Genomic DNA, 19489 nt, shown 5'->3' on the forward strand with positions numbered 1-19489 from the left:
TAAAGCTACAGTTTGAAATAACTTAGTTTTGATCGACACACACCATGTACTTCTGTGCAGAAGTCTAATGAATATTTTAGAGATAATGATGATGCAATTAAATTTAGCATCATCCTGAAGGACAAAGATAGGAAAGGACTAAAAGTTCTAAACTGGGGGAAGACAAACCTTACAAAGCTGACAGTAATCATGTGAAGCTGCATTGGATGCAGTTACTTGAACAGGCATTTAAAAGCCAGTTTCTATGAACTTAGTGTTGAGATGTCCCCTTAAATTTACTTTCCAATATCATTTCATATCCTCTCTCTGCTTCACCCTAATTCCCTCATTTTTTCATTTGTACTCCAGGCATTCTACAGTGTTTTGTAACTGGCTTAGCTGTCTTTTTCTGTTTATCGTACTCTGTATGCTTTTGGATAGCATGGAGGCTCAGGAGTGAGCAATCCCATCCATTCTCTTTGTGGGGACATCACAACACTAAGTTCATAGAAACTGACTTTCAAAATACTTAGTTTTGCTCAAATAGCTGTATCCAATGCACCTTCACACTATTACTGTCAGCTTTGTAAGGTTTGTCTTCCCCCAGTATAAAACTTTTAGTCCTTTTCTATCTTTGTCCTTCAGGATGATGCTAAATTTAACTGCATCATCATTATCTCTAAAATATTCATTTGACTTTTGCACAGTACATCATATGTGTGGATCAAAACTAAGTTAATTCAAAATGTAGCTTTCAGAATACTATAGGGTGAAAATGGAAGTCAATGTTCTGATTGGAAAGCTAATTATCATGGCTGCTCACCCACTAATCATTGCTCTGATCCTACACAATGATATCCATCTTATTTTGAGTGTTAATAGCAGAGATCTTCAGAATTTATCACACTGCTTTAGCTCTGAATTAAAAAATAAATCTACAAAAATGCGATGGTAATGCAATTTTAGCAACTAATTGTAAATTTCAGACCTTTAACAGCTGCTAGCAGAGGGGCAAGGCATCTTAAATTGCAATAGTGATCAATTCAAGGTATGAGATTAAAAAATAGCTCTGGACTATCAGTACTGCTATAAGGAGAAAGATTCTGTACTACTTCTTACTTCAGCACTCTATTTATAAAGTGCCACATAATGCTTGAAGTGAAATAATTTATCAAGCATGATTACATCAGCAGATTAAACTGGCTTTAGCAATGTCTTTAGAATGAGGATTAGTTGTTGAAATGTATTGACTCTGTGGTTAAAAATCATTTTTCAAAACTGCCTGAATGACCTGAGTTAAGACTGTTCATTGGAGATTAGTAATTGGCAGATAACATGCCACACTCAGAGATATGTGAACAGAATTACAATTAGGTATTGTAAACCACTGACCACAAGTTAAGGCTCAGTGTCCAATAAGGTAGGAATTGGGAAATAGCCACAGCAGGTAGTATTTGAAGAGAGAATATAAGCAAATCAACTTATGAAATGATACATTTAGCATCAAATTTACACAAATTGCATACAGCATGTAACAAAAGCACAAATAATAATGACAAAAAGTCAATTTCCAATATGTTACAGTCCAGCAACAGGCCCTTCGGCCCACCATGTGTGTGCTGATGTGATGCTATTCTAAACTAATCACATCTGCCTACAAATGGTCAGTATCCCTTTATTCACTGCCTGATCAAGTGTCTGTCATTTGTATCTTCTTCTACCACCTCACTGGCAGCTTGTTCCAGGTAGCTACTATCCTCAGTGTAAAACATTTTCCTCTGATATCTCCTTTAAACTTGCCCCCTTCCACTTTAAACTTAAACCTCCATTGTACTGACATTTCCACCCTGGCAAAAAGACCCTGACTATCCATCCTATCCATGCCGCTCATAATATTATGTAATTCTATCTGATCGCCCCTCAGCCTCTGACACTCTCGCTAAAATAATCCAAATTTGTCCAACTTCTCCTTCTGCCCAATACACTCCAATCCAGACAACTTCCTGGTAAACCTCTTTTGCCCCCCTCTCCAAAGCCTCCACATCCTTCCTTTTGTTCGGCATTCAGAACCGCAGACTGAATTCCAAATGTGGCCTGACCAAAGTCCTATACAGTTGAAACATGGCTTGCCAACTTTTATACATAATGCCCAACTGATGAATGCAACCATGCTGTATGCCTTCTTTACTACCTTATCCAGTTGTGTACCACTTTCAGGAAGCTATGGACTTGAATTCCAAGATCCCTTTTGTATATCAATGCTCCTAAGAGTCCAGCCATTTACTTTATACTTCCCTCTTGCATTTGATCTCCCAAAATGCATCAGCTCAGACCTGTCCAGATTAAACTCCATCTGCCATTTCTTCACCCAACTTTCCAGCTGATCTATATCCTGTTGCATTTTTCAATATCCTTTGTCACTATCTACAATGATACCAATTCCTGTGTCATCTGTAAACTTACTAATCAGCCCACCGACATCAAAATCATTTGTATATCAATAACAAACAACAGAGTTCCCAGCACTGATCCTTTCAGAACACCACTTGTCACAGGCCTTCAGTCAGAAAACACCCCTCTACAATTACCCTCTGTCTTCTATGGTCAAGCCAATTTTGTATCCAACTTGCTATCTCACCATGGATTCCATGCTATTTGATCTTCTGAAACAGCCCACAATGAGGGACCTTGTCAAATGCTTTAGTAAAGTCCATGTAGAAACATTCACTACCCTACTCTCATCAATCATCTTTGTCACTTTCTCAAAAAACTCAATCACGTTTGTGAGATAAGACCTTCCTTGTGCACAGCTTTGCTGACTATCCCTGATAAGTCCATTCTTATCCAAATGCAACTAAATCCTGTCCTAAAAACCTTCTCCAATAATCTCCCTATCACTGATGTAAGACTCAACAGCCTATAATTTCCTGGATTGTCTCTGCTGCATGTTTTGAACAAAGGAACAACACTGGCTATTCTTCAGTATTTTGGGACCTTGCCTGTGGCTAAAGGGGATACAAAAGTTTCCGTTAAGGCCTCAGCACTCTCCTCTCTTACCTCCGTCAGTATCCTGGAACAGATCCTATCAGGCCCTTAATGTTTTTCAAGAGACCCAACACCTCCTCCTTCTTAATGTTGACAGAATGACATGCATTTAAGTATCAACAAATCCCTATCTAAGTTTACCATCATCCATATCTTTCTCCTTGGTGAATAGCAATGTGAAATATTCATCAAGAACCTCACCCACTTCCTGTGTCTCCACGTAAACATTTTCTCCTTTGTCCTTGAGTGATTAATGTTTGCTTCTAATATATATATAAAATTCCTTGGGATTCTCCATTATACTCTTCAAGGGCCTTGTTTGATTTAGTTCCCTAATCCTTATATATACTTCTGTTCTCTTTTTAACTAAACTTACAACATCCCTCGTCATCCAAGGTTCCCGGATCTTACCATCCTTATCATTTGCTCTACAGGAATATGCTGGTCCTGTACTCTGGTCAACTGGCTTTTAAAAGACTCCCTAATGTCAGATGTGCATTTAGCTTCAAACAACTGTTCCCAATCCAATTTTTCCAGTTCCTTCCTGATGCTGTTGTAATTAACCATCCCCCAGTTTAGCACTTTCATTCGAAAATCAGTCTTATCATTTTCCATAACAATAATGAAAACGTCGTAGCAGGAAAGGCAAAGAAAAATAGAATTACATCAATTGCTAGGGAAGTCTCTGATAAAATCCCAAGAGTACCTTGCAATACAGTAATATCCTGTTGGGTTCAATGTTCCTAAGCTAAAGAGAACAAGTATCTACCAGGTTTACTGCTTATGATCATTAGCTAACACTTGGTACATTTGCCTTCATCTAGACTAGGGACTGGTAAAAGAACAAGAGATGAAAAAGCAGAAAGACAGGGAAGAAGAAGAAAAACCATCACTCTTTCCAACACTCAAAACTACCATCTCAGATATTGACACTATAATTTAAAGTCTAGATTAGAGTGGTGCTGGAAGAGCACAGCAGTTCAGGCAGCATCCGAGGAGCAGTAAAATCGATGTTTCGGGCAAAAGCCCTTCATCAGGAATACAGGCAGAGAGTCTGAAGCATGGAGAGATAAGTTAGAGGAGGGTGGGGGTGGGGAGAAAGTAGCAAAGAGTACAATAGGTGAGTGGGGGAGGGGATGAAGGTGATAGATCGGGGGGGAGGGTAGAGTGGATAGGTGGAAAAGGAGATAGGCAGGTAGGACAAGTCATGGGGACAGTGCTGAGCTGGAGGTTTGGAACTAGGGTGAGGTGCGGGAAGGGGAAATGAGGAAACTGGTGAAGTCCACATTGATGCCCTGCGGTTGAAGTGTTCCAAGGCGGAAGATGAGGCATTCTTCCTCCAGGCGTCTGGTGGTGAGGGAGCGGCGGTGAAGGAGTCCCAGGACCTCCATGTCCTCGGCTGAGTGGGAGGGGGAGTTTAAATGTTGGGCCACAGGGCGGTGTGGTTGATTGGTGCGGGTGTCCCGGAGATGTTCCCTAAAGCGCTCTGCTAGGAGGCGTCCAGTCTCCCCAATGTAGAGGAGACTGCATCAGAAGCAACGGATACAATAAATGATTAGATTAGATTAGATTAGATTACTTACAGTGTGGAAACAGGCCCTTCGGCCCAACAAGTCCACACCGACCCGCCGAAGCGCAACCCACCCATACCCCTACATTTACCCCTTCATCTAACACTACGGCCAATTTAGCATGGCCAATTCACCTGACCCGCACATCTTTGGACTGTGGGAGGAAACCGGAGCACCCGGAGGAAACCTACGCAGACACGGGGAGAATGTACAAACTCCACAGAGTCAGTTGCCTGAGTCGGGAATTGAACCCGGGTCTCTGGCGCTATGAGGCAGCAGTGCTAACCACTGTGCCACCGTGCCGCCCACCAATGATATTGGTGGGTGTGCAGGTAAAACCTTGATGGATGTGGAAGGCTCCTTTAGGGCCTTGGATAGAGGTGAGGGAGGAGATGTGGGCGCAGGTTTTGCAATTCCTGCGGTGGCAGGGGAGGGTGCCAGGATGGGACGGTGGGTTGTTGGGGGGTGTGGACCTGACCAGGTAGTCACGGAGGGAATGGTCTTTGTGGAAAGCAGAAAGGGGTGGGGAGGGAAATATATCCCTGGTGGTGGGGTCTGTTTGGAGGTGGCGGAAATGTCAGCGGATGATGTGGTTTATGCGAAGGTTGGTCATGTGGAAGGTGAGCACCAGGGGCGTTCTGTCCTTGTTACGGTTGGAGGGGTGGGGTCTGAGGGCGGAGGTGCAGGCGTTGGAGGGCATCTTTAGCCACGTGGGAAGGGAAATTGCGGTCTCTAAAGAAGGAGGCCGTCTGGTGTGTTCTGTGGTGGAACTGGTCCTCCTGGGAGCAGATATGGCGGAGGCGGAGGAATTGGGAATATGGAATGGCATTTTTGCAGGAGGTAGGGTGGGAAGAGGTGTAATCCAGGTAGCTGTGGTAGTTGGTGGGTTTGTAAAAAATGTCAGTGTCAAGTCGGTCGTCATTAATGGAGATGGAGAGGTCCAGGAAGGGGAAGGAGGTGTCAGAGATGGTCCAGGTAAATTTAAGGTCAGGGTGAAATGTGTTGGTGAAGTTGATGAATTGCTCAACCTCCTCCCGGGAGCATGAGGTGGCGCCAATGCAGTCATCAATGTAGCGGAGGAAGAGGTGGGGAGTGGTGCCGGTGTAACTACGGAAGATCGACTGTTCTACATAGCCAACAAAGAGACAGGCATAGCTGGGGCCCATACGTGTGCCCATGGCTACCCCTTTGGTCTGGAGGAAGTGGGAGGATTCGAAGGAGAAATTGTTCAGGGTGAGGACCAGTTCGGCCAAACGAATGAGAGTGTCGGTGAAAGGGTACTGTGGGGGACGTCAGGAGAGGCAAAAACGGAGGGCTTGGAGGCTCTGGTCATGGCGGATGGAGGTGCAGAGGGATTGGATATCCATGGTGAAGATGAGGCATTGGGGGCCGGGGAAATGGAAGTCTTGGAGGAGGTGGAGGGCGTGGGTGGTGTCCTGAATGTATGTGGGGAGTTCCTGGACTAGGGGGAATAGGACAGTGTTCAGGTCGGTAGAAACGGGTTCAGTGGGGCAGGAGCATGCTGAGACAATGGGTCGGCCAGGGTGGTCAGGCTTGTGGATCTTGGGAAGGAGGTAGGACTGGGCAGTGCGGGTTTCCCAGACTATGAGGTTGGAAGCTGTGGGTGGGAGATCTCCTGAGGTGATGAGGTTCTGTATGGTCTGGGAGATGATGGTTTGGTGATGGGGGGTGGGGTCATGGTCGAGGGGGAGGTAGAAAGAGGTGTCCTCGAGTTGGCGTATGGCTTCAGCGGTGTAGAGGTCAGTGCGCCAGACTACCACTGCGCCCCTTTATCTGCTGGCTTGATGGTGAGGTCGGAATTGGAGCAGAGGGATTTGAGGGCTGCGCGTTGTGAAGGTGAGAGGCTGGAGTGGGGGAGTGGGGTAGACAAGTTGAGGTGGTCAATGTCCCGGCAGCAGTTGGAAATGAAGAGGTCGTGGGCAGGTAATAGGCCAGCGCGGGGTGTCCAGGTGGATGCAGTGTGTTGGAGGTGGGCAAAGGGGTCCTCGGAAGGTGGGCGGGAGTCCTGATTGTGAAAGTAAGCTTGGAGGTGGAGGCGGCGGAAGAAGTGTTCGATGTCACGGCGTGTATTAAATTCATTGATGCGTGGACGGAGGGGGATGAAGGTGAGTCCTTTGCTGAGGACTGATCTTTCGTCCTCAGTGAGTGGGAGGTCTGGAGGGATGGTGAAAACTCAGCAGGGCTGGGAGGTAGGGCTTGTGTGGGTGTGGACCTGGGACTGGGGGCGGGGCTGGTAACTGGAGTTGGTGTGGTGGTGGTGGGGGTGGGGTCATGGGCAGGTGTGCTGTTCCCCTCAGGGTTCTGGGGGGCGGGGATGGTGACAATGGGATCTGTGGGGGGGCGTGTCAGCAGAATGCAGGTGAGTGGCGTTGGTGGGGGCGTAAGTGGTGGCAAACACGGCAGTGGGGGGGGGGGGAGGCGGAAGTCACTGAGTGTGTGACATCTGCGATGATGTGAGGGGCGGAAGGTTTTACCTCCTATAATTTAAAGGGCATCTTATGTGTGATGAGTCATCGTGTGCAAGTGGGCTGCATCCAGGGCAGTGGTCATGAAAGCCAGCTTGATAGAGGGTGAGGTCATATTACAGTTTGCTTTGCAGAGGTAGATACAGAACTGGCTGAAAGATAGAAGACAGAGGGTGGTGGTGGAGGGTTGTTTTTCAGACTGGAGGCCTGTGACCAGTGGAGTGCCACAAGGATCAATACTGGGTCCACTACTTCTTGTCATTTATATAAATGATTTGGATTTGAGCATAAGAGGTATAGTGCAGGTATAGTTCATAGTTCCTTGAAAGTGGAGTTGCAGGTAGATAAGATAGTGAAGAAAGGCATTTTGTATGCTTTAATTTACTGGTCAGAGTATTGAGTACAGGAATTGTGAGGCCATGTTGCGGCTGTACAGGACATTGGTTAGGTCACTTTTGGAATATTGTGTGTAATTCTGGTCTCCTTCCTATTGGAAGGATGTTGTGAAACTTGAAAAGGTTCAGAAAAGATTTACAAGGATGTTGCCAGGGTTGGAGGATTTGAGCTATAGAGAGAGGCTGAACAGGCTGGGGTTGTTTTCCCTGGAGTACCGGAGGCTGAGGGGTGACTTTATAGAGGTTTATAAAATCATGAGGGGCATGGATAGGACAATTAGACAAGGTCTTTTCCCTGGGGTCAGGGAGTCCAGAACTAGAGGGTTGTGCACTAGGGCGAGAGGGGAAAGATATAAAAGAGACCTAAGGGGCAATGTTTCCATGCAGAGGTTGGTGCATGAGTAGAATGGGCTGCCAAAGGATGTGGTGGAGGCTGGTACACTTGCAATATTTAAAAGGCATTTGGATGGGTATATGAATAAGAAGGGTTTGGAGGGATATGGGCCGGGTGCTGGCAGGTGGGACTAGATTGGGTTGGGATATCTGGTCGGCATGGACAAGTTGAACCGAAGGGTCTGTTTCTGTGCTGGACATCTCTATGAAGAAGGGCCTGTGCCCGAAACGTCGAATCTCCTGTTCCCTGGATGCTGCCTGACCTGCTGTGCTGTTCCAGCAATAAAGTTTCAACTTTGATCTCCAGCATCTGCAGACCTCACTTTCTCCTCGGACATCTCTATGACTCTAGAAAGTTTTCCTTGATGCATTCATGCTTATATTATCTGCCATAGTGTGGCATTGAAGAATCCAATAGATATTTATTAAAAGTAACTATTATGTACAAACATTACTTTCATTAGGCACATTTGTGTCTGAGCTAATATTAGTTTTCAAAAAGAAACATATTTCAAATGATCCAATGTAAGATGGAGTATGAGACCATTATACCTCAGGTCACAAACAGTGATTTTGCCATGAGCATGACTCATACTGATATACTGACACACTGACTGAAAAGTAACACAACCTCCCCCTTTTCCAAAGATAAACACTTATCCAAAACAGATATATATTGTTGAACATAGACATTTGATGCAAATTAAACAATTATACAAGCAAGTAAACGCATAGTTTAAAAGACTAATGTTCAGTGTTCCAGAACTAACCACTCCGTAGCCAAACTGTTCCATTGTTACAACCCTCGCATCCATATGACAGTGTATAATAGTTGCCAAGTACATCCTGTCCACAAAAAAGGACATATTCTACCCGACAAATTACTGTCCTACCAGTTCATCAGTCTATTCTTCATCATTTGCAAAGTGATGGAAAGGGTTACCAACAGTGCTGTAACGAGGCACTTGCAAAGAGTTAACCTACTCACTGGCTTGCAGTTCAAGTTCTGCCAGGGTCACCCTGCTCCCTGTCATTGCAGTCTTGTTCCAGACATGGACAAAGCAGCTGAACCCCAGAGGTCATTAACAGTAACTGCTCTTGACATCAAGGTTGCATTCAACATAGTATGGCATCAAGGAGCCTGAGAAAAACTCGAGCCAATGTGAAAACTCTGCTGGTTTGAGTCATATCTCACATAAAGGTAGATGATTGTTGATGTGGTTGTTGGAGGGCAGTCATCTCAGCTCCAGGATGTTTCTGCAGTAGGTAATATCCTACCCCCATCCATCTTCAGCTGCTTCAACAATGGCCTTCTCTCCATCATGAGGTCAGAAGCTAGGATGTTTGTCGACGGCATGATTTGTCTGGTTGGCACACAAAACAATACTTTTCACTGTATCTCAGTACATGTGACAATAATAAATCAAATCAATCCAAAAATAATTCACGACTGCTCAGATACTGAAGTAATCTGTGTCCATATGCAGATGACCTGAAAACCATATCAGCAACTTAACTGGAAATCTTTTGCAGGCAGATTAGCGCAGGGCCTCTATTGTGCTGAAATGGCTCTGTCATTGTGCCTTCCAGTTGAGATGGGCTGGATTAAATTCCACTCAAAAAGATTTTGTACAGACTAGCTACTGGCCACAAACACCATGACTCCACATTCAAAATCAAGAATACACCGCTCAACTCAATCCAGAAGTTCTGCTGTTTTCAAAATGTCCTCTCCAACAATAACATACTGACGATAACATCAGCTACTGCCTCTCAAAAGCAAGCTCAGGATTTGGCAGACTCACCCACATGCTACAGAAAAAGCATAGAGTTGGGGTCAAAACAGAGCTCAAGGCTGACTGGGCCTTTCTGCTCACCTGACTTCTGTCTGGCTCTGAGGCAAGGGTTGTATAAGCAACTGGATGCATTCTATCAGTGCTGCTTAAACAGATTAATACTGTAGATCTATGCTAAACTTGGCGAACAGCAAATGTCAATTCCCACCTATCAAAACAATTTGAAGTTGAACATCCAAAAATGAATATAAGCCTTTAGATACATGTACAGGAATTAAACCAAGATTATATTACAACATTTAAAAGGCAGCTGGATGGGTATACAAATAGGAAGGATTTAGAAGGATGTGGGCCAAGTGCTGGCAAATGGGACTAGATTAACTTAGGATATCTGGTCAGCATGGGTGAGTTGGGCTAACGGGTCTGTTTCCGTGACATACATCTCAGTGACTATATGACTTTATGAACTGTGAAAACAGTCTATCCGGCATAACATTCTCAGGGAAAGGAACTAGGCCATAAAATTTGCCTCTGTAGAACCATCTGCAAGATTCTGAACTGTTGAAAGTAGTAGCCATTACATTTCCAGCTACTTTCATCATTGTGACCCCTAGATTAGATTAGATTACGTTACAGTGTGGAAACAGGCCCTTCGGCCCAACAAGTCCACACTGACCCGCCGAAGCGCAACCCACCCATACCCCTACATTTACCCGTTACCTAACACTACGGGTAATTTAGCATGGCCAATTCACCTGACCTGCACATCTTTGGACTGTGGGAGGAAACCGGAGCACCCGGAGGAAACCCACGCAGACACGGGGAGAACGTGCAAACTCCACACAGTCAGTCGCCTGAGGCAGGAATTGAACCCGGGTCTCTGGCACTGTGAGGCAGCAGTGCTAACCACTGTGCCACCGTGCCGCCCCTAGTCTCAGGATGCCAGAAATAAGAATGCTATGCACATGGCTGAAATATGAACAGTAGGTAATCTGTCATGTCGCTCAATGCATAATCATGTTTTGGTGACCAACTTGACATTCTGACCTTGGAATTTCTTGTTCATGTCTTAAGCTCTCTCATCTGTACAAAGATCTCCATATGCAATACTCCACTATGTTTTGATAAATATGTATGCACGGTCACACACAGAAAAAGAGACTACATACTGGAAAAAATGCCACAGGTCACAACTACATTTTACAGGATACATTACTCACCAACACAAAATAAAGCGAACAGCTTACCTTTGGGTAAGATGTTTTTGATTTCTTTTGCTGTAGTGGTGTCAGTGGAAATATCATGCATAATCTATCATTGAAGGAAATCCAACCACTGGGTGGAATTTAATTTCAGCAATGGTGATCTCAGAACCCTGCTGGAGAGCCGACTAGAGGCTCACATCACCTTTTATTTGGAAGCCTAACCATATTAAGTGCCTAACAGGTTTTTTAAATGGCCAATGATGAAGCAGACCTGGGATCAATGACATCTATGACTGCCCTATTGGCCAATCAGAGGCAGTCAGATTGTGGAGAATGTCACCAAGGGAGTGGTACATGTGCTGAGGTACAGATAGCAGATGATCACAGTCAATAAGGCATCCAGGACACAGGTCAGTGATGGACAGGTTGGGTTTCAATGGTTAAGTATCATGATGGGGGGGGGGAGAGAGAAAGGGTGAGATTGATAGTTGATAGTGAGAGCAGAGCAGTGTTTCTCTGGGCAACTTTTCCCCTCCTCATGATGGAAGGTCCTTCAATCAGGCACTGATGTCTGACAACAAAGCCAACTCACAATTACAAACCTGCAAACACACCAGGATTTGTTTTTTTTTCAGAATAGTAATAGCTCTGACTACTGTTGGTTGAATACTCAATTGTCTGTGGGGCAAGGAACCAATTTTGAATCAGTTCTTCTCAGACTTACTTGGATCAGAAGTGGTTCAGTGGTTGCTCTCCACCATTCACCCTCCCACCTTAAAGTAACTCCCACCTTTAAATTGTCTTCTCGGGGCAGTATTAAATTCTTTCATATTGCCGGAGTCAGAAGGGTGTGATTTAGTGAAATTTCAAGCTCTGCCAGCCCTCTTCTATAGCTCATAGGGATTATCATGCAGTCACTCTTGGCCAAGGGACACCAACAGGGACCATGGAGCTACACCAGCAAAGTAGGGAAGCTTTGTGCAAAGGGAAGAGTTGAAAATCTCTCACTAACAATTCAATGCATCAAAGCTCTCTACAGAACACTTCTAACAACTCCAGATCATAAAGGAGCAGTGTCTGAGGGCAGTTAAGATTCACTAAGGCATTAGTCAATCAGTTGGGCACCTCCTCTACACAAAACTGAGTAAGGGCAAGAATGACATTGTTATTAGCAGGGAAGATTACCATCAGTCTCAATTTTTTATGTCAATCATTCCTTCCAGGCTAGGTTTGGTGGTATTGGAGTATCTAATAGGCCATGGATGGTATATTAAGAAGCATCATACATCCTTTGCAAGACAGGGGATTTCAGTGTCCTCCCTACTCAGAGAGAAGGAGGGGTAGTACCACTGTTGTTGTAACAGGCTTCTTGGTGGTACATGGAATCATTGATTGTGTAAACATGACACTATGAGCATCATACCTTCACACAGAGATGGAATGGAACCATAAGTGATACTCCTTCCTAATTGTACAGGCATTGTGTGCTTATAACCAGAATATCACATGATATGAGATTTATGTACATATGTCTTAATATTGTTTATTTTTAGTTATATTCTTGCAATTTTAATTTAAATATATGGGTTTCTCTGTGTTTAAGATAAAAATGATCAATTCTTTAAAAAAAAGTATCCATAATTCTAAGGAGGAGGAAGCTATCCAGAGTTCCTGGGAATTGCCCAGAGGAATGAGGAGAACTTTCCAGATTGATTGAGCTTTGGTTGAGACGCTGTTTGAGAGAGAAACACGTTTAAGCTCTGAAATATCGAGAAGTAGCACGTACTAAGTATTATTCCTCGGAAAAGGAGTTTAAAGCAATGAAATTATCTTAGAATAAAATGCTATTGTTAGTCCTAGACTGGAATTTTGGCATATAGTTTGTAGAAAGAAGTGAAGTTGAATTTTTTGAAGTTTTCAAAGAAAACAAGCAGAGGAATTTAAGCAGTGGCAGTAAGAGTGTGGTTCTGGAAGGAAATTAAATCAGGAACATAATCATTAAGAAAGAGATACATTTGGTGCAGATGAGTTGGAAGTTTAATCATTTTAAGCTCATTAAAGTATTAAAAAGAGTCTTGCCCTTTCTCCCCAACTGGGCACAATCTTGCTAGAACTGAAGCTCTAGGCAGTCTTAGAAAGATGACAATGTGAGAAAGCTGTGTCAGGGTGTCCTGATTCAGACATGCAGCTAGCTGTTGTCTCAGTTACATTTCTAAAGAGCAGTTAGATCATTTCTAATTCACGCTTACAAATCTTTCCACCATTATCATAAGAGGATAATGTTTTGTTCCCTTTTTTATCTTAATTTCTGTTGTTAATAAACTTCTGTTTTATCATTAAAAGACTGCAAGATTGTATGCTTATTTTTCAGTAAAAGATCACCCCAGTTTAAAAAAAAATTGAATTATGATCCACTCAATCAGGGAATTTGAATTTGTTGGGAATCTGACTTGTCTGGTGCTCACTTCGTTCCTCACAGCAGTCGGGACCGGAAGATTATAATTGTGAATACCTGCTCTATTGACATTAAGAACTATGCTTTTATCCTACAGCAGTCAGAAATTCTATTATATTGAACAGTACTTTGAACTAGAGATTGGCCACTTGCTGATGAAGATCTACCACTTAGTTAAGACTCTCTCTCAAGATATCCCACATTAATGGTGTGGAAACCCACATGTTTCGGGGAAATTTATGTGGGTTAATGACCTCCTTAAAAATGAAATTTCTTTACCTATTTGTTGTTGGTTTAAAGGAAAGCAGCTAGCTTCCAGAAAATGATTATGTAACTAAGTTGAGGTGAACGTCAAAGACCACCTCAGCCAGGCTTGCAGATAGGCGTAAATGCTTTTCTTCACTCAACTCAGCAATTCTGTTGAGATCAAACTACAATATCAGAATAAAAACTAACTAAAAATATCAAATATTTTCACTTTTCCAATATTATTTGCACATCAAATATAGAAACCTAGACATCAAAAGCAGGAATAGGCCATTCAAGCTTTTGAGCCCGTTCCACCCTTGAATATGATCGTTGGCTGATCATTTATTTCAATGTCATGTTCCCTCTTTCTCCCCATACCCCTTGATGTCTTTAATATCTAAAACATCTATCAGTCTCTTTCTTGAATACACTGATTGATCTGGTTTCCACAGCCTTCTATGGTAGCAAGCTCCACAGGTTCATTATTCTTGTTTCCTCATCTCAGTCCTAAACCCCATATCCTAAGGCTGCATCCCCAACTTCCCAAATAGCAAAACATCCTTCGTGTATGGAATCTGTCCAACCTGTTAGAATTTAATATGTTTCAAATAAATTCCTTCTCATTCTTCTAAACTCTGGTGAATACAGTCCCAGTTCCACCAAAGTCTTGTCATACAACAGTCCTGCAAAAGATAATAACATTGGTGGGTGAAGAATCGACCTGTTCAGTCAGATGAAAATTGATGGCAGAAATCCATAACCTTCTTAGAATCAAGGGATAGCCAAAGACTGATGGATAAAATTGTCTCCAAAGCTTGTGAGCCTCTGACATATGTGGCACGCAAACATTTTTAATATGCAGGAAAAACTAGAGTTTACGAAAGGGCAACAAAACTTTGAAAAATCAAGCAAGCGCTGAAGAGCTAAGGTTGAATCTCTTTGTAATTCAATTACAGCTTCTTCAATGTTTGATATTTTGATTAATATGATATGGTTTCTGACACTCCATGTTATTTTAATTCTCAACATGAAGGAGAAAAACAACAACTAATCCAGGATTAATTACCAATATTTTAAAAATGAGAATAAAAACACATGATTTTCAGGTGAACATTGCAAGTTCCATTTCCTTGATGCACCGTCTAGATCCAGAATCTGCTACAAGTCATCATTTGGAAAGCATTGAAAATTCTTTCATTCAATGTTCCATAAATCAATCAATCCATCTCACATCAAACGGTAGAGAATCGTCCAGTAAGCAGCCAGGGTGAAGGCAAGCTACTGGCTGCTGTCACTAATTCTCTGTGAGTTATCCATCATGTATAATATACCACAGAGTGAGTATAAAGACATGTTATTAGAGCTCAGAATCAAAGAATTCTTGCCTGCATGGACATTAAGGGATAATCAAATCAAAACTCTCATGGCAAAGATTGTAAGGTAGAAAATTTCAATAAAGATGTTTCATATCAGTTAATATTATGGAACTCTAATTACCACTACATGTACATTTGCTTGAAGTTCTTAATGGCTGACACCAAGCAGTCATCTCCTGCCTGATGCTGACCAGGTGCCTGGTCTCCAGAGGCCAAGAGCTTGGGATTTCTGTCTTGACCAACAGCAGAAACATGGCAGTGAGGTGCTCACCAGAATTTGCTCCCGATTCTAATCCAGCTAAATACGCACCAAGCTTTCAGTGTTTGAGCTGGTGGAGATTGTGAGTGGAAACCTTGTTTGTGTGTTCTGCAAGGGATTTGTAGCTTCTTCCTCAGAAGTGGATGAGGACATACCAAACAGGGCTGCCATCTTAACTCAGGAGACTGTACAGATACCATTGTTAAGTGTAAGAGACAAAAAAGAGGATGAGTTGCAAAAGAAGAGTGGAAAGTGAACCAATGGATAGTATGTGCCCCACCACACATCCTGACTCTCTCTGCTCTATTGTGGGCTATTTTCATTTGGAATGAAAGAAAGGAATAGGCTGAGTGAGATAAAAAAGTGGACGGCACAGTTTTTAGTGCCAGTGCAAATGGGAAAAAAGGGGAGTGAGAGAGTAGGTTTCTGAGAAGCCATGCAGCTTTAGTAATCTGGGAGATTAATTACACGAGAGAGCATTATGTGACAATGCTGCTCCTTTAACAAGGTTAGGTTGTCCTTTGTTTTTTTTTCCAGGGGGATCGTAAGGACAGAGGTTCCATTTTGTCTGCTTGAAGAAGCTTTTCAGTTTTTAAACATACACTTGTACAATGAAAGGGGAGTGGCCAGTTCTCCCAGCTCAGCTTTTCTCTGGTTTGATTTTGGTTTTAGCAAGCAGTTAGTTTTTGAGGCTGCTGGTCAAATAAACAGTTCCATGGAAGGTGTTCCATGCTGAATCTCTTTGCCATCTCTCTCTTGTGATACCTGTGTTTGATTTTACCTTTTTTGCCAAGTGATGTTTATGAGGATTGTTACAGGAATTTGGAACAGCATCATTAAGTTTGAATAGTCTGTTGGGTTTTTGGATAGGTTATGTTATTCCACATTCTGTTCTATTTTGCTTGTCTTTCATTCAGTAATTGTGCAAATAAATTTGGTTTTGTTTAAAACTAAGTGGTTGGGCCAACTGCATCATTCCTGGAATATCCACTATACACCTGCTTAAAACAACCAGCAAATTTAGGGTACGGACTTTTGTCTTGAAATGTTTTGAGGGGGTCTGGCCTGGTCCATAACAAGATAATAAGAGAAGAATAGAGAACATGGAATAGAGAGCGTGGGAGAAACTGAGCCTTGGTGGGAGGTGAGTGCAGTAGCAAAGATAAAGTGAGTGTAGGTAGCAGAGAGAAGATGGTGGCATGAGCCCTAATGACATGCAGAAGGGTAACCTTCTTGTTGTTTTCCTGTGTGTTAGACCATGTAAACTGATCTCTCCCTAATGGCTATTTCAGGCCAGGCTAACAGGGTATGGTGGGACAGTCTCCTCTGGATGTATTGAAGAAAAAATATGCCCTTTTCATAATATCTCAGCCACCAAGATCTCCAGGTCCTCCTTGCAAATCAGGGAGTAACTTTCTTCCTTACCCATCTCTGGGGCAATTCTTCAAACCAAAGGAATAGTGAATGGCAACTCCTTACTGACAGTGCTTGATACACAAACACACTTTCCATGTGGTGCCAGGAATCCTGGCAGTGGTGAGTATGTTGGCCACTGATGAGTGAAAGGTAGCACCGATACGACACTTTAGAGCATAGATAATGAAATTAGCTGCAGAGAATACCTTGAGAAAACTTCCTAGAACTCATTGGAAGAAACCCTCTATAGGGTTACCTGAAATTGACACTTTGTTTCTAACTTATTGGAGTTCGTTGAAAATGTAATGTGCTATAGATAAGGGTGAACTGAAGGATGTACTGTACTTAAGTTTTCAAAATGCATTTGTCAAGTTGGCACATCAAAGATAATCACAGAAAACAAGGGCTCTTAGTCTAGGAGATAAAATATTGGCATGAATAGAAAATTGCCTGGCTCACAGGAAGAAAGAATGGCATAAATCAGTGCCATATGTGACTGGCAAGATGGAACAAGTGGAATGCCACAGGGAGCACTGATGGGGGTCCATTTTGTACAATTTATATCAATATCTTGGCTGAAGGGGCAGAAAGTATGGTTGCTAAGAAATGTAGGAAAGTACAAAGAACAAAGAATAAAGCACGGAACCAGTCCTTCTGCCCTCCAAGCCTGCGCCGATCCAGATCCTCTATCTAAACCTGTCACCTATTTTCTAAGGATCTGTATGCCCCTCCTCCCTGCCCATTCATGTATCTGTCTAGATACATCTTAAATGACGTTATCGTGTCCACCTCTACCACCTCCACTGGCAACCCATTCCAGGCACTCATCACCCTCTGTGTAAAGTATCTTCCCCGCATATTTCCCTTCGATGTTTCTCGAAATTGTGATCCCTAGTAATTGCTGTCGATCCTGTTTATACCTTTCATGATTTTGTAGACCCCAATCAGGCCCCCCCTCATGAAAATAATCCTAATCTAACCTCTCTTCATAGCTAGTGCCTTCCATGCCAAGCAACATCCTGGTGAACCTCCTCTGCACCCTCTCCAAATCATCCACATTCTTTTGGTAATGTGGGGACCAGAACTGCATGCAGTATTGCAGATGTGGCCAAACCAAAATCCTATACAAATGCAACATGACCCGCCAACTCATGTACTCAATACCCTGTCCGATAAAGGAAAGCATACCATATGCGTTCTTCGACCTGTGTTGCCTGACTCACAGGAAGAAAGAGTAGGCATAAATCAATGCCATATGAGACTGGCAAGATGGAATAAGTGGAATGCCACAGGGAGCACTGATGAGGGTCTACTTTGTACAATTTATGTCAATGCCTTGGCTGAAAGGACAGAAAGTATGGTTGCTAAGATAGGTAGGAAAGGACAAAGAACCTTCAGGATCAATGGATCTGAACACTCAGCTCTCTCTGTACATCAATTTTCCCCAGGGCTTTTCCATTTATCGTATAGCTCATTCTACAATTGGATCTTCCAAAATGCATCATCTTTCATTTGCCAGGATCGAGTGCCATCTGCCATTTCTCCGCCCATCTCTCCAATCTATCTATATTCTGCTGTATTCTCTAACAGTCCCCTTCACTATCTACTACTCCACCAACCTTAGTGTCATCTGCAAACTTGTTAATCAAACCACATATACCTTCCTCCAGATCATTTATGTATATCACAAACAAAGTGGTTCCATCAAGGATCCCTGTGGAACACCACTGGTCACAGATCTCCATTTTGAGAAAATCCCTTCCACTACTACTCTCTGCCTCCTGTTGCCCAGCCAGTTCTATAGCCATCTAGCTAATACACCCTGGATCGCATACGACTTCACTTTCTCCTGGGAAACCTTATCAAACACCTTACTGAAGTCCATGTATATGACATCTATAGCCCTTCCCTTATCAATCAACTTTGTCACTTCCTGAAAGAATTATATTAAATTGGTAAGACATGACCTTCCCTGCACAAAACTATGTTGCCTATCACTGATAAGCTCATTTTCTTTCTAATGGAAATAAATCCTAACCCTCAGTATCTTCTTCAGCAGCTTCCCTACACTGACATCAAGCTTCATAAGTAAATTGTGAAGAAAACATAAAAAGGCCACAAAAGGATAAAGGTAAGTAAAGTGATTGGGAAATGGAATATAATACAGGAAAATGTGAAATTGACCATTTTTGCATATAGCATTTTGTCCAAATGATGAAAGATTGGAGAACTCCAAGATGCAGAGGGATCTGTGTGTGCTTGTGAACAAATTGCAAAAGGTTATTATGCTGATACAGCAAGTAATTAGGGCAGAAAATAGAATTTGTTGCAAGGGGAATTGAATTCAAAAGTAGACAGGTTATACTGCAGCTATGCAGGATTTTGGTGAGAGCACATCTGTTGTAATTTGCTCAGTATTGATCTCCTAATTTAAGGAAGCATATAAATGTACTGCAATCAGTTCAGAGAAGCTTCCCAGACAAATACTAAGAATTGACTGGTTGTCTTATGAGGAAAGGTTATACAAGCTAGGTGTAAAATTAGCCTGGACCCCCACAATTAATGATAACATTCTATTAGCTGTGAGATTTATAAACATTTCTTTTTAATCTTGTTTAGGCTAAGTTTGGGTTTTTGGTTTCTGCGTAGTAACCCATGGGTTTTCATTGTCTGAAGCTAATAGTTAATTTGTAAGAATTACTGTAACCATAGTGATTTATTTTAAACCCATTTTGAGGTCTAAGTTTAGAGTTAATTGGGTTTTTTTGTGTACATATGTTAGGGTTTATGACCGAACGAGATTATCAAGCTCCAGTTTAGAAGGTCAAGAGCATTTTTTTAAGGTGAAGGGAAACATCCATAGC

This window comes from Chiloscyllium plagiosum, unplaced genomic scaffold (genome assembly GCF_037043375.1).
Source record: "Chiloscyllium plagiosum isolate Xiang-an unplaced genomic scaffold, Cpla_swu_hap1 HiC_scaffold_7, whole genome shotgun sequence".
Classification (NCBI taxonomy): domain Eukaryota; kingdom Metazoa; phylum Chordata; class Chondrichthyes; order Orectolobiformes; family Hemiscylliidae; genus Chiloscyllium; species Chiloscyllium plagiosum.